The sequence below is a fragment of the Somniosus microcephalus genome, chromosome 11 (genome assembly GCF_052327205.1).
Source record: "Somniosus microcephalus isolate GS21.2 chromosome 11, FLI_Smic_1.0, whole genome shotgun sequence".
In the NCBI taxonomy this organism is placed as follows: domain Eukaryota; kingdom Metazoa; phylum Chordata; class Chondrichthyes; order Squaliformes; family Somniosidae; genus Somniosus; species Somniosus microcephalus.
Window position 1 is genome coordinate 202,447,443 of NC_140997.1, and position 12,255 is coordinate 202,459,697.

Genomic DNA, 12,255 nt, shown 5'->3' on the forward strand with positions numbered 1-12,255 from the left:
TAAATAATAATTCTAAAAGGTCCAAGAGTGTTAAAAAAAAAAAGCCTGAAGGCTTTGCGTCTTAATGTGAGGAGCATTCGTAATAAGGTGAATGAATTAGCTGCGCAAATAGATGTAAATGGATATGATATGATTGGGATTACGGAAACATGGCTCCAGGGTGACCAGGGCTGGGAACTCAACATCCAGGGGTATTCAATATTCAGGAAAGACAGGCAAAAAGGAAAAGGAGGTGGGGTAGCATTGCTGGTTAAAAAGAGATTAACACAATTGTAAGGAAGGATATTAGCTCTGATGATGTAGAATCTGTATGGGTAGAGCTGAGAAATACCAAGGGACAGAAAACATTAGTGGGAGATGTATACAGACCCCCAAACAGTAAGGCGGAGGTTGGGGGTGGCATTAAAAAGGGAAATTAGAGACGCGTGCAATAAGGGCACAGTAGTTATCATGGGTGACTTTAATCTACATATAGATTGGGCTAACCAAATGATATACCTATCAATTCATCCAATGAAAAGCGACGAGTTAAGAAAGTAACTATAGGTTTTTATTGGCTAAATAACAGAGCCCACCCTCGTGGGTGATCGGATCCAACAAGGAGGAATACCAGCCAGTCGACCACCTTTATACCTGGGCAGGTAGGTGGAGCCATGGGCGGAGTCAGCAGTGGTCAGCCCAGGTATAACAGCATGACAAGAGGCGACCTCGTATAGTGATACAACAGTGTGAACAGTGATAACTATAGTGTAACGATAGTGAACGATAAAAGTGGTTTACCACATTCACCCCTTGTTTAGATTTGAGTCCGGCGGGGTGAAGTGTACTACCAGTTCTGGTAAGTCAGTCTGTCCGGAGGCCTCGTAAGCCTTTCTGATCGTCGCAGCGGCGGTGTTGCATTCTCCGGTGTTGATGCTGGTGTCTGCGTGGTCGGCGAAGGCTCGTGGGGTTCCGGCATGCCGTCTACCTGAGCTGGAATTGGGTGGGGGGTGGGGGGGGGGTAAAGGTGGTGTCTCCGGAATGACCGAGGGTGCGAGGTCTCGCAAGGAGACTGTGTCCTCCCGCCCGTCCGGGTAAGCCACATAGGCGTACTGGGGGTTGGCGTGCAGGAGGTTCACCTTCTCGACCAGGGGGTCCGTTTTATGGGTCCTCACGTGCTTTCGCAGCAGGACGGGCCCCGGGGAGGTCAGCCAGGTTGGTAGTGTGGTTCCCGTAGTCGACTTCCTGGGGAAAACAAACATTCGTTCATGGGGGGTGGCGTTAATGGCAGTGCAAAGTAGTGACCGGATGGAGTGCAGGGCTGCCGGGAGGACTTCCTGCCAGCGGGAGGTTGGGAGGCCCTTAGACTTTAAGGCTAAGAGGACGGCCTTCCATACCGTCGCGTTCTCTCTTTCTACCTGGCCGTTCCCTCGGGGGTTGTAGCTGGTGGTCCTGCTTGCAGCAATACCTCTCGCTAGTAGGAACTGACGGAGTTCCTCGCTCATGAAGGAGGAGCCCCGGTCACTATGTATATAGTTTGGGAACCCGAACAAGGCGAAGAGGTCGTTCAGGCATTTGATGACCGTGGTACTGGTCATGTCTGGGCAGGGGAAGGCAAAGGGGAAACGGGAGTACTCATCAACGATGTTGAGGAAATACACATTACGGTCAGAGGACGGGAGGGGCCCCTTAAAGTCGATGCTCAGGCGCTCGAAGGGGCGGGTGGCCTTGATCAGGCTTGCTCTGTCCGGCCTAAAGAAGTGCGGTTTGCACTCGGCACAGGTCTGGCAGTTCCTGGTCATGGTCCTGACCTCCTCGATGGAGTATGGCAGGTTGCGGGCCTTAATTAAGTGGTAAAGTCTGGTGACCCCGGGGTGGCAGAGGTCGTTGTGGAGGGTCTGAAGTCTATCACTTTGCGCGCTGGCGCATGTAATTCGTGACAGAGCATCAGGGGGATCGTTTAGCTTACCTGGCCGGTACAAGATATCATAATCATAGGTGGATAGTTCGATTCTCCACCTCAATATCTTGTCATTCTTGATTTTGCCCCTCAGCTTGTTATTAAACATAAAAGCGACCGAACGCTGGTCGGTGAGGAGGGTAAATCGTTTGCCTGCCAGGTAATGCCTCCAGCGTCGTACCGCCTCCACAATCGCTTGGGCCTCCTTCTCGACCGACGAGTGTCGGATCTCAGGGCCCTGTAGGGTCCTTGAGAAGAAGGCCACTGGTCTCCCCTCCTGGTTAAGGGTAGCGGCTAGGGCGAAGTCGGATGCATCACTCTCCACTTGGAAGGGGATGAACTCGTCCACTGCGTGCATTGTGGCCTTGGCGATGTCTCCCTTAATGAGGGAGAAGGCTGCGCACGCTTCCTCCGTAAGGGGGAAGGATGTGGACTTCATGAGGGGTCTGGCTTTGTCTGCATAATTGGGCACCCATTGGGCATAGTAGGCGAAGAGCCCCAGGGTTCTCTTCAGATCCTTTGGACAGTGGGGGAGGGGTAGCTCCATGAGGGGACGCATTCTTTCGGGGTCGGGGCCGATGACTCCGTTCTCTACTACACAGCCGAGGATGGCAAGGCGCGAGGTGTTAAACACACATTTCTCCTTATTGTAGGTGAGGTTCAGCCGTTGGGCCGTACGGAGGAATCTCTCCAGATTAACGTCATGGTCCTGCCGGTCGCGGCCGCAGATGGTGACGTTATCTAGGTAGGGGAACGTGGCATGCAGCCCGTTCTGGTCAACCATCCGGTCCATCTCCCTTTGGAAGACCGAAACCCCGTTGGTGACGCCGAAGGGAACCCTAAGTAAGTGGTAGAGGCGGCCGTTCGCCTCGAAGGCTGTATACTGGCGGTCCTCAGGGCGGATGAGGAGTTGGTGATAGGCCGACTTAAGGTCGATGGTGGAGAATACCCGGTACTGCGCAATCTGATTGACCATATCAGATATGCGGGGAAGGGGGTATGCGTCCAGCTGGGTGTACCTGTTTATGGTCTGGCTGTAGTCGATGACCAGGCGGTTTTTATTGCCGGTCTTAACGACCACGACCTGGGCACGCCAGGGGCTGGTGCTCCCCTCGATGATGCCCTCCTTCAGGAGACGCTGCACCTCAGAGCTAATGAAAGCTCTGTCCCCGGCGCTGTACCGCCTGCTCTTGGTCGCGACGGGTTTGCAGTCGGGGGTGAGGTTAGCGAACAGGGAAGGTGGCGGGACCTTGAGGGTGGATAGGCCGCAGGTGTTACGCAGTGGGCGGTTTAAAATCTGTTGGTTGTTGACTGTGAGTGGGGGGAGGGGTCCGCCGTATGCTAGCGTGACGCTTTGGAGGTGGGATTGGAAGTCTAGCCCTAGTAGGACGGCGGCGCATAGCTGGGGGAGGACGAGGAGTTTAAAATTTTTATACTCCGTACCCTTAACCGATAGGGTCGCAACACAGTAGCCGCTGATGTCTGTGGCGTGGGATCTCGATGCCATCGAGATCCGGTTGCGCGTTGGCAGGACAGGGAGGGAGTAGTGGCTCACCGTGTCTGGGTGGATGAAACTCTCCGTGCTTCCGCTGTCGAACAGGCAGGTCGTGGCGTGGCCGTTTACTCTGATGTCCATCATTGACTTGGACAGGTGATGCGGGCGGGCTTGGTCCAGTGAGACGGAGGCTAGTGTATAGCTGAGCGAGTCGTTGTAGTCTGCGGGTGAGGCGGTAGTCGGGTCTAGAGGCACGGTGGCGGTCGAGCGTGGTGGGTAAAATGGCGTCTCCCACGAGGTTGGACAAAATGGCGGAGAAGATGGCTGCCCCCGTAACTCACATGAGGCACTGCTGGTGTCGGTTGCCTGTATCAAAGATGGCCGCCCCATGGCTCACATGTGGGGATGCTGGCCTCTGTTGCCTTGAAGGAAGATGGCCGCCCCCACAGCTCGCATGAGGCACTGCTGGCCTCTGATGATCCACCTCTGCAGGCCTTAGCGAAGTGGCCTTTCTTCATACAGTTTGAGCAGGTAGAGTTCCTGGCTGGGCAGCGCGACCTCGGGTGTTTCGCCTGGCCACAAAAGAAGCAGCCGGCGGCCCGATCGCGGGGGTCCGATGTCGGAGCCGGTACCGGGGGTGGCGGTCTCGATCGGGTCCGGGACGCCGACGCTGAGGTAGGTCCCAGGGGGGGTGCTGCGGGGGGTATCGCGGTCGGGGTCGGTCCCAAGTCCCAGGGTTGCGAGTTACAGTACCTTGAGTATGCCTCGAGGTCCCGATGGGCCACCTCTAGAGAGAGAGCGAGGGCTGCAGCTTTGTCCAGGTCGAGGTCCCTTGCTTCCAGTAGTCTTTGCCGTGAGTAGTCGGACCGCAGGCCTTTCACGAAGGCATCGCGGACATTGTCTTCAGTATTTTCTGCCGCCGTTACCGCTTTAAAGTTACAGTCTCTGCCGAGTGCTTGTAGCACCCGTAAAAATTCCTCCACGGGCTCTCCTGGCTGTTGCGGGCGGGATCTTAAGAGGTGTCTGGCATACATGGAATTTACCGGGGTTTGGTACTGTCTTTTCAGCCGGTTGATGGCGTCCTCGTATGTTTTGAGGTCCCGGATGAGTGCGAATACTTTAGGGCTCACTTGGGCGTTCAGAACTCTTAGCATGGATTTCTGAGGCACGCCGGATTCTCCCAGGTAGGCTTCGAAGCAGCTCAGCCAGTGTTCAAAGTCGAGGGCTGAGTTTGCTGCCTGTGGATTTAGGTCCAGGTACGGTGGTCTGAGGGCTCGCAGCCAGGCAGGCTGCTGTGGCTGTTGTAGCTGGGCGTCTGGCTGGTCGCTTGGCTGGTCGTTTGACTGTTCAAGTGTCGACATTTTAAAGTTTAGCCAATAAAATTGATATACCTATCAATTCATCCAATGAAAAGCGACGAGTTAAGAAACTATAGGTTTTTATTGGCTAAATAACAGAGCCCACCCTCGTGGGTGATCGGATCCAACAAGGAGGAATACCAGCCAGTCGACCACCTTTATACCTGGGCAGGTAGGTGGAGCCATGGGCGGAGTCAGCAGTGGTCAGCCCAGGTATAACAGCGTGACAAGAGGCGACCTCGTATAGTGATACAACAGTGTGAACAGTGATAACGATATAACAGTGATAACTATAGTGTAACGATAGTGAACGATAAAAGTGGTTTACCACACCAAATTTGTAACAATACTGTGGAGGAGGAATTCCTGGAGTGTATACGGGATGGTTTCCTGGACCAATATGTCGAGGAACCAAGCAGAGATCAGGCCATCTTAGATTGGGCATTATGTAATGAGAAAGGAATAATTAGCAATCTTGTTGTGCGAGGCCACTTGGGGCACAGCGATCATAATATGATCGAATTCTTCATTAAGATGGAGAGTGAAGTACTTGACTCAGAGACTAGGGTCCTGAATTTAAATAAAGGAAACTACGATGATATGAGGCGCGAGTTGGGTAGGATTGATTGGGGAATGTTACTCAAAGCGTTGACGGTGGATAGGCAATGGCAAACATTTAAAGATCACATGGATGAACAACAGAATTTGTTCATCCCTGTTTGGCATAAAAATAAAACAAAAAAAGTGAATCAACTGTGGCTAACAAGGGAAATTAGGGATAGCATAAGATCCAAGGAGAGGACAAATAAATTGGCCAGAAAAAGCAGCAAACCTGAGGATTGGGAGCAGTTTAGGAATCAACAAAGGAGGACAAAGGGATTAAGTAAGAGGAGGGAAATGAGAGTAAGCTTGCAGGGAACATAAAAACTGACTGTAAAAGCTTCTATAGATATGTGAAGAGAAAAAGATTGGTGAGGTCAAGCGTGGGTCCCTTGCAGTCAGAATCAGGGGAATTTATAATGGGGAACAAAGAAATGGCAGACCAATTAAATACATACTTTGGTTCTGTCTTCACAAAGGAGGATACAAATAACCTCCCAAAGATGTCGGGGAACATAGGGTCTAATGAGAGGGAGGAACTGAAATAAATCAGTATTTGTAGGGAAATGGTGTTAGGGAAATTGACGGGATTGAAGGCCAATAAATCCCCAGGGCCTGATAATCTACATCCTAGGGTACTTAAGGAAGTGGCCCTAGAAATAGTAGAAGCATTGCTGGTCATCTTCCAAAATTCTATAGACTCTGGAACAGTTCCCATGGATTGGAGGGTAGCTAATGTTACCCCACTATTCAAAAAAGGTGGTAGAGAGAAAACGGGGAATTATAGACCGGTAAGCCTGACATCGATAGTGGGGAAAATGCTAGAGTCCATTATAAAAGATGTAATAGCAGAGCACTTGGAAAACAATGACAGGATCGGACAAAGTCAACATGGATTTACAAAAGGTAAATCGTGCTGGACTAATCTACTGGAATTTTTTGAGGATGTAACTGGTAAAATAGATAAGGGAGAACCATTGGATGTGGTGTATTTGGACTTTCAGAAGGCTTTCAATAAGGTCCCGCATAAGAGATTAGCGTGTAAAGTTAAGGCACATGGGATTGGGGGCAAGGTACTGACTTGGATAGAGAACTGGTTGGCAGACAGGAAGCAAAGTGTTGGAATAAACGGGTCTTTTTCCGAGTGGCGGGCAGTGATTAGTGGGGTACCGCAGGGATCATTCCAGGACCCCAGCTATTCACAATATACATTAATGATCTAGACGAGGGAACTAGATGTAATATCTCCAAGTTTGCAGATGACACAAAGCTGGGTGGGCGTGTGTGCTGTGAGGAGGATGCCAAGAAACTCCAGTATGATTTGGAAAGGTTGGGTGATTGGGCAGATGCATGGCAGATGCAGTATAATGTGGATAAATGCGAGGTTATCCACTTTGGTGTCAAAAACAGGAAGGCAGATTATTACCTGAACAGCAATAGATAGGGAGAAGGGGAAGTGCAACGAGACCTGGGTGTCCTTGTGCACCAGTCACTGAAGGTAAGCATGCAGCTGCAGCAGGCAGTTAAGAACGCAAATGGTATGTTGGCCTTCGTAGCGAGAGGGTTCAAGTACAGGAACAAGGATGTCTTGCTGCAGATGTACAGGGCCTTGGTGAGACCACATCTTGATTATTGTGTGCAGTTTTGGTTGCCTTATCGGAGGAAGGATGTTCTTGCCATGGAGGGAGTGCAGCGAAGATTCACCAGGCTGATACCTGGGATGGCAGGAATGACGTATGAGGAGAGATTGGGTCGATTGGGCTTATACTCGCTGGAGTTTAGAAGAATGAGAGGGGATCTCATTGAAACTTATAAAATTCTAACAGGACTAGACAGACTTGATGCAGGAAGGATGTTCCCGATGGCCAGGGAGTCCAGAACCAGGGGTCACAGTTTAAGGATAAGGGGTAAGCCATTTAGGACAGAGATGAGGAGGAATTTCTTCACCCAAAGAATGGTGAACCTGTGGAATTCTCTACCACAGAAGGCAGTTGAGGCCAATTCATTAAAAATATATTCAAGAAGGAGTTCGAGATATATTTCTTAAGGCTAAAGGGATCAAGGAATATGGGGAGAAGACAGGGACAGGGTACTGAATTTGGATGATCAGCCATGATCTCATTGATTGGCAGAGCAGGCTCAAGGGGCCGAATGGCCTACTCCTGTTCCTATCTTCTATGTTTCTATAATTTCCTTTTGCTCTTATTTACAAATCTATCATCTTTCTCCTTTTGTCTGTTCTCTAGCTGTTGTTATAGCATCCCCCAACCTTTCTGACAATATATTTCACTTCCTTCCATTTCAGTTACTTTGTCATTTCCTTTATATTTTTATTAAAATTGCTACCATTTTGAAATCCCCACTCCTCTGCGTCATTAACAGAAGCATATTGTTATCTTGAACAGAGAGTATGACTCATCGTCATTAAATGATAAAACGTCAAGCATGAAAAATGTACTGCTAGCTCCTACATTTGATTTATTAACTACAAATCTATGTTTTATTCTCATGGCTGAGAGCATACTGCAGGGTGGTACAGAGGCACTTTGCACAACCCCACAAGAAATATTAAAACATATTCAGTGTTTTCTGTGGGAAATTTCTCAAAAGTAAAAAATACAATTCATTATTCAGAATACATGCTATATAAATAGTGCGCACAGTGGAGCATGAAACATTAGCTTCATCCGACAAGTGAGGAAGATCTTTATGACTATCACTGGATGCAGTTTCCTTTGGTCATGACATATAGTCATAATCAAATATCGGAGTACCAGTATTTCCAGTGAAATTGTGAATGCATTATTTTTGGATATATTTATGATTTCACTAGAAATACCAACTAAAGGAAATCTTCCTACATTTGTTTATGATGTTGCTACAATTATCAACTAGAGAAAATCATCCCCATCAGTCTTGCTCATTCACGAAATGACAGGGTTTTCTTTTCTACCCCATTGCATATATTCATTATATCTGCTTGCTCTTTCTGGGCCACGCAGTACATACTGTAACTTTATAGCCGGGAATAGATATTTTCACCTTGAGTTATACACAGGAGACTGCATGCTTATCCACGGGAGATGGAACGTATATTTTATGTGCAACTAGCATCATTACCCACAAACAAAACCGTGAGTTGGTTTTGCTGGCCTAATCATGAGCTAATAGGTTCTATTTATTCACTTTGGAATATTTTTTAAAAGAAAAAAACATTAACGGATTCCTTTCATTCTTTTAACAGGTCCGACTGTGACAAAGCAAAATCAGTGCTGGGATACACCAGACACACTTCCAGGTCTATACTTAAACAACTCTAAACACGCATTGCAAAGTTGGAAACAATAGTTTTTAAAAAAACAAGGGAACATTATTTAGGGATATAACATAAATAAAAGACTTGACAATTGACCCAGTTTACATATGGAAATTGTTAATTTGGAAGTGGGTTCATACTAAATGAAAAAGGAGTTCTTTGCTATGGTAGCTGCATCTTGATGGTATAACTCCGATGTAGGTGTTAATTCGGATTAGAATTCCCAGTGTGCGTAGCCGACTTCATTACAGTATGATTTTAAAAGGGCAGTTCATATGAAAATGCTGATGTAGATTTTTTTAAAGAATTTTGAAAATATTATAAATCAGCTCAATCATAACACTAATTCTGACTATATGAGCAAAAAAAATGTTTTTTAAATTATTTATCCTATGTGAATTTACTGCTGTATAAAGCACACAGACCTGGTGGATAAAAAGAGGAAAATTAATGCAAAAGTTTTTTGTTTTTTTTAAGTATTGTAACCAGAGGAAAATTTCAAACAGCATGACAATCAAAAAGTCAGACGTTTGCACAGTGTTATCCACTAGTGTTTGGGAGGCAATGAGACAGACCCACTGTCCTTGGCTAAACCATCAGCAGACGTAAAGAAAAGACTTACATTTATATAGCGCCTTTCACGACCTCAAGATGTCCCAAAGCATTTTACAGCCAATGCAGTATGTCACTGTTGTAATGTAGGAAACGCAGCAGCCAATCTGTGCACAGCAAGGTCCCACAAACATAAATGTGATAATGACCAGATAATCTGTTTTAGTGGTGTTGGTTGAGGGATAAATATTGGACAGAACACCGGGGAGAACTCCCCTGCTTTTCATCAAAATAATGTCATGGGATCTTTTTCGTCCACCCGAGAGGTCAGATGGTGCCTCAGCAGTTTGACGTTTTATCCGAAAGACGGCAGCTCCAAAAGTGCAGCACCCCCTCAGTATTGCACTGGGGGCATCAGCAGACATTTAAACGTAGAACATTAGCAGGGTCAGTGAAATTCGATAAATGCAGAATTGCCAAAGAATTTGTGGAATTTTGTACATTTGAGATTTTTCCATGCATTCCATTCAAATCTATAAGCATTGTACTTCCAAATTTAAAGAAAATAAGTAACATATGAAAATGCTGCACTAAATCAACAAATGCACACAAGAGTGCAATAGCGATTCTAAAGTTGTCGTATAAATCCAGAAGTGGTGCAAGACCAATGGAGGAAGCAGCCTCACACTGCATGGAGTACATCTTAAATTGGGTTTAACTGTTCAAGGTACCCTGGGACTTCGGAACACTTTTTAATATCTATCTAGGGTTAAATATTTAGACACTGTAGCGGTTCGTGTAGATTGCCACTAAATAAGAGAGTTTGACTTCGACGAACTATAAATAAGTTGTTTATTTACAGGAACAGGCTAATTACAGCAGGTAAGATAGCAGGTAAGATGGCTGACTGTAGGAGCACCGTGGTGTAGGTCTTGTCCCAGCGGGGACTCCACGAGGACTGAGTTCGCAGTCCTGTGGGGAGCGTGATGACGTCATCACGTTGCTCGCGTTTCCCGCGCTTAAGGCGTCACGTGATGCGCGTCGTTGCGTCGCTGGCCGTTGAGGCTGAGGTCGCTAGGCCGGGCTGTGCCGGTGCTTGCCGCGGGAGCGGAAGATCGCGTCGCTCCCGTTGGCTGGCCGTTGAGGCCGAAGACGCTAGGCCGGGCTGTGCCGGCGCACGCACATCACGTTGTACATGACGTGACGTCAGCGCGCTAGGGCGCGTCTTAAAGGGGCAATGGCCCCAACAGGTAAGTTAAAAGGGCAACGGCCCCAAAAGGTAAGCTAAACATACAGTAAGGTAAGTTAAAGGGAATTATGTGTCTCAATGTAAGGGACAACCAGTGGTACCGCCACATAGGCCCCCCCAGAATTCGCTTTAACGAAAGTCCAAGGATGAGATGGTCTGACGAGTTGGTGGTCACGGCGGTCGTGCGGTCTCGACTTGGTAGGCGAGGTATGAAGATGCTGCTCGTGAGCGGATCCTTACGCGCGTCGTGGCGAATAAAACGTATCCGTCAGGCGAAGGACCGTCGAGACGTGCGAAACAGCAGGCCTTGTCAGAGTGACGGGCAGGTTGGGCGGACGCGGGCGATGTCTCCGTTGATGTTGAAACAAGTCCTTGTTCTGACGAAATCTGCAGGAACACCGACGGGCGATCCAGGAGGACTTGACTGGTGAGGTCGGTGAACTCGCCGACAGGTGAGCGAAACATTCGGGAGGCTGGAACGCACGGAACGGTGCATGGCATAGTGTTACGACGATAACACAATGGAGGGTGAAGAGTTGCTGCGTTGATCAGTGATCGGTGAGGCCAGCAACTTTCACGTGGCTGATCGCGGCCGCAGGATGCCCGTTTGACCCGTCCTCGATGTGTGCAGCTTCAGTAGACGTTTGCGTTTGCTAAAGGGAAAACTGGATAAAGGGCAGCAACGGTCCAGGTCGTTGTTGCTTTCGGGCGGGGTAAACTCTGCCTGGAGGGCGGCAACACTTGAAACTGTTGTAGATTTAGGAAAAAACAGCCGGGAGGGCGGCACGCCTTTTGTTCACGCCGAATCGTGCAGTAGGTAACACAACCAGCAAGCTGAAGGGCTGGTGCGTCATCGGCGGAGGAGTCGTCGGTGTTCACGAGGGATGTGTCCTCGTGTGCGAGGAGTGCGTCCTCGTGTTTTGCGGGGGTGAGTCCTCGTGGTATCCCCGCGGGGCGCGCTCCGATCTTGTGGGCCCGAACATGCTGTACCCCGCGCTTGGAGAGATGTATATTTGCTGTTGCTTTGGACGTAGAGGCGGACGATCCGTGTGGCGGTAGAAGAGTCGAATACGGAGACCGTGAGCACGTGCGTGGTCTGTGCCGCATCGATGTTCTCGGCGAACAGGGCTTCTACCGTCATAAAGCACGAGGGAGACCGTGGCTCCCTGGATTGCGGTAGCGACAGCAGAACGGCTGATGCTTCCATAGCGTGCTTCGTTTGTGAAAGACGTTCACAAACCCACCAATTGTAGCGCTGGTGGACGACGGTTGCCGTTGGTCGTGCTCTACCTCTGAAATCGTTCGTGAAAAACGGGCTCACCTCCAAGCTGCGCTTCCTTTGCGAAGACGTTCGCAAAGACGGGGTCGCTTTTGGTGGAATCGGTGTTAGGCGGTTGCTGTTCCGTGGTTGTTCGTCGGTTGTGTGTTGGTCGTCTTGTGGGAAGACGAGGGTCAGGCTGCGCGTTGCTACCGTGAAAATCGTTCACGGATACGGGTTCACCAATTGTAGCGTTGGAATTGATGAGCTCCCGTACTCACGTCGTTGGGTCACCAATGTAGCGGTTCGTGTAGATCGCCACTAAATAAGAGAGTTTGACTTCGACGAACTATAAATAAGTTGTTTATTTACAGGAACAGGCTAATTACAGCAGGTAAGATAGCAGGTAAGATGGCTGACTGTAGGAGCACCGTGGTGTAGGTCTTGTCCCAGCGGGGACTCCACGAGGACTGAGTTCGCAGTCCTGT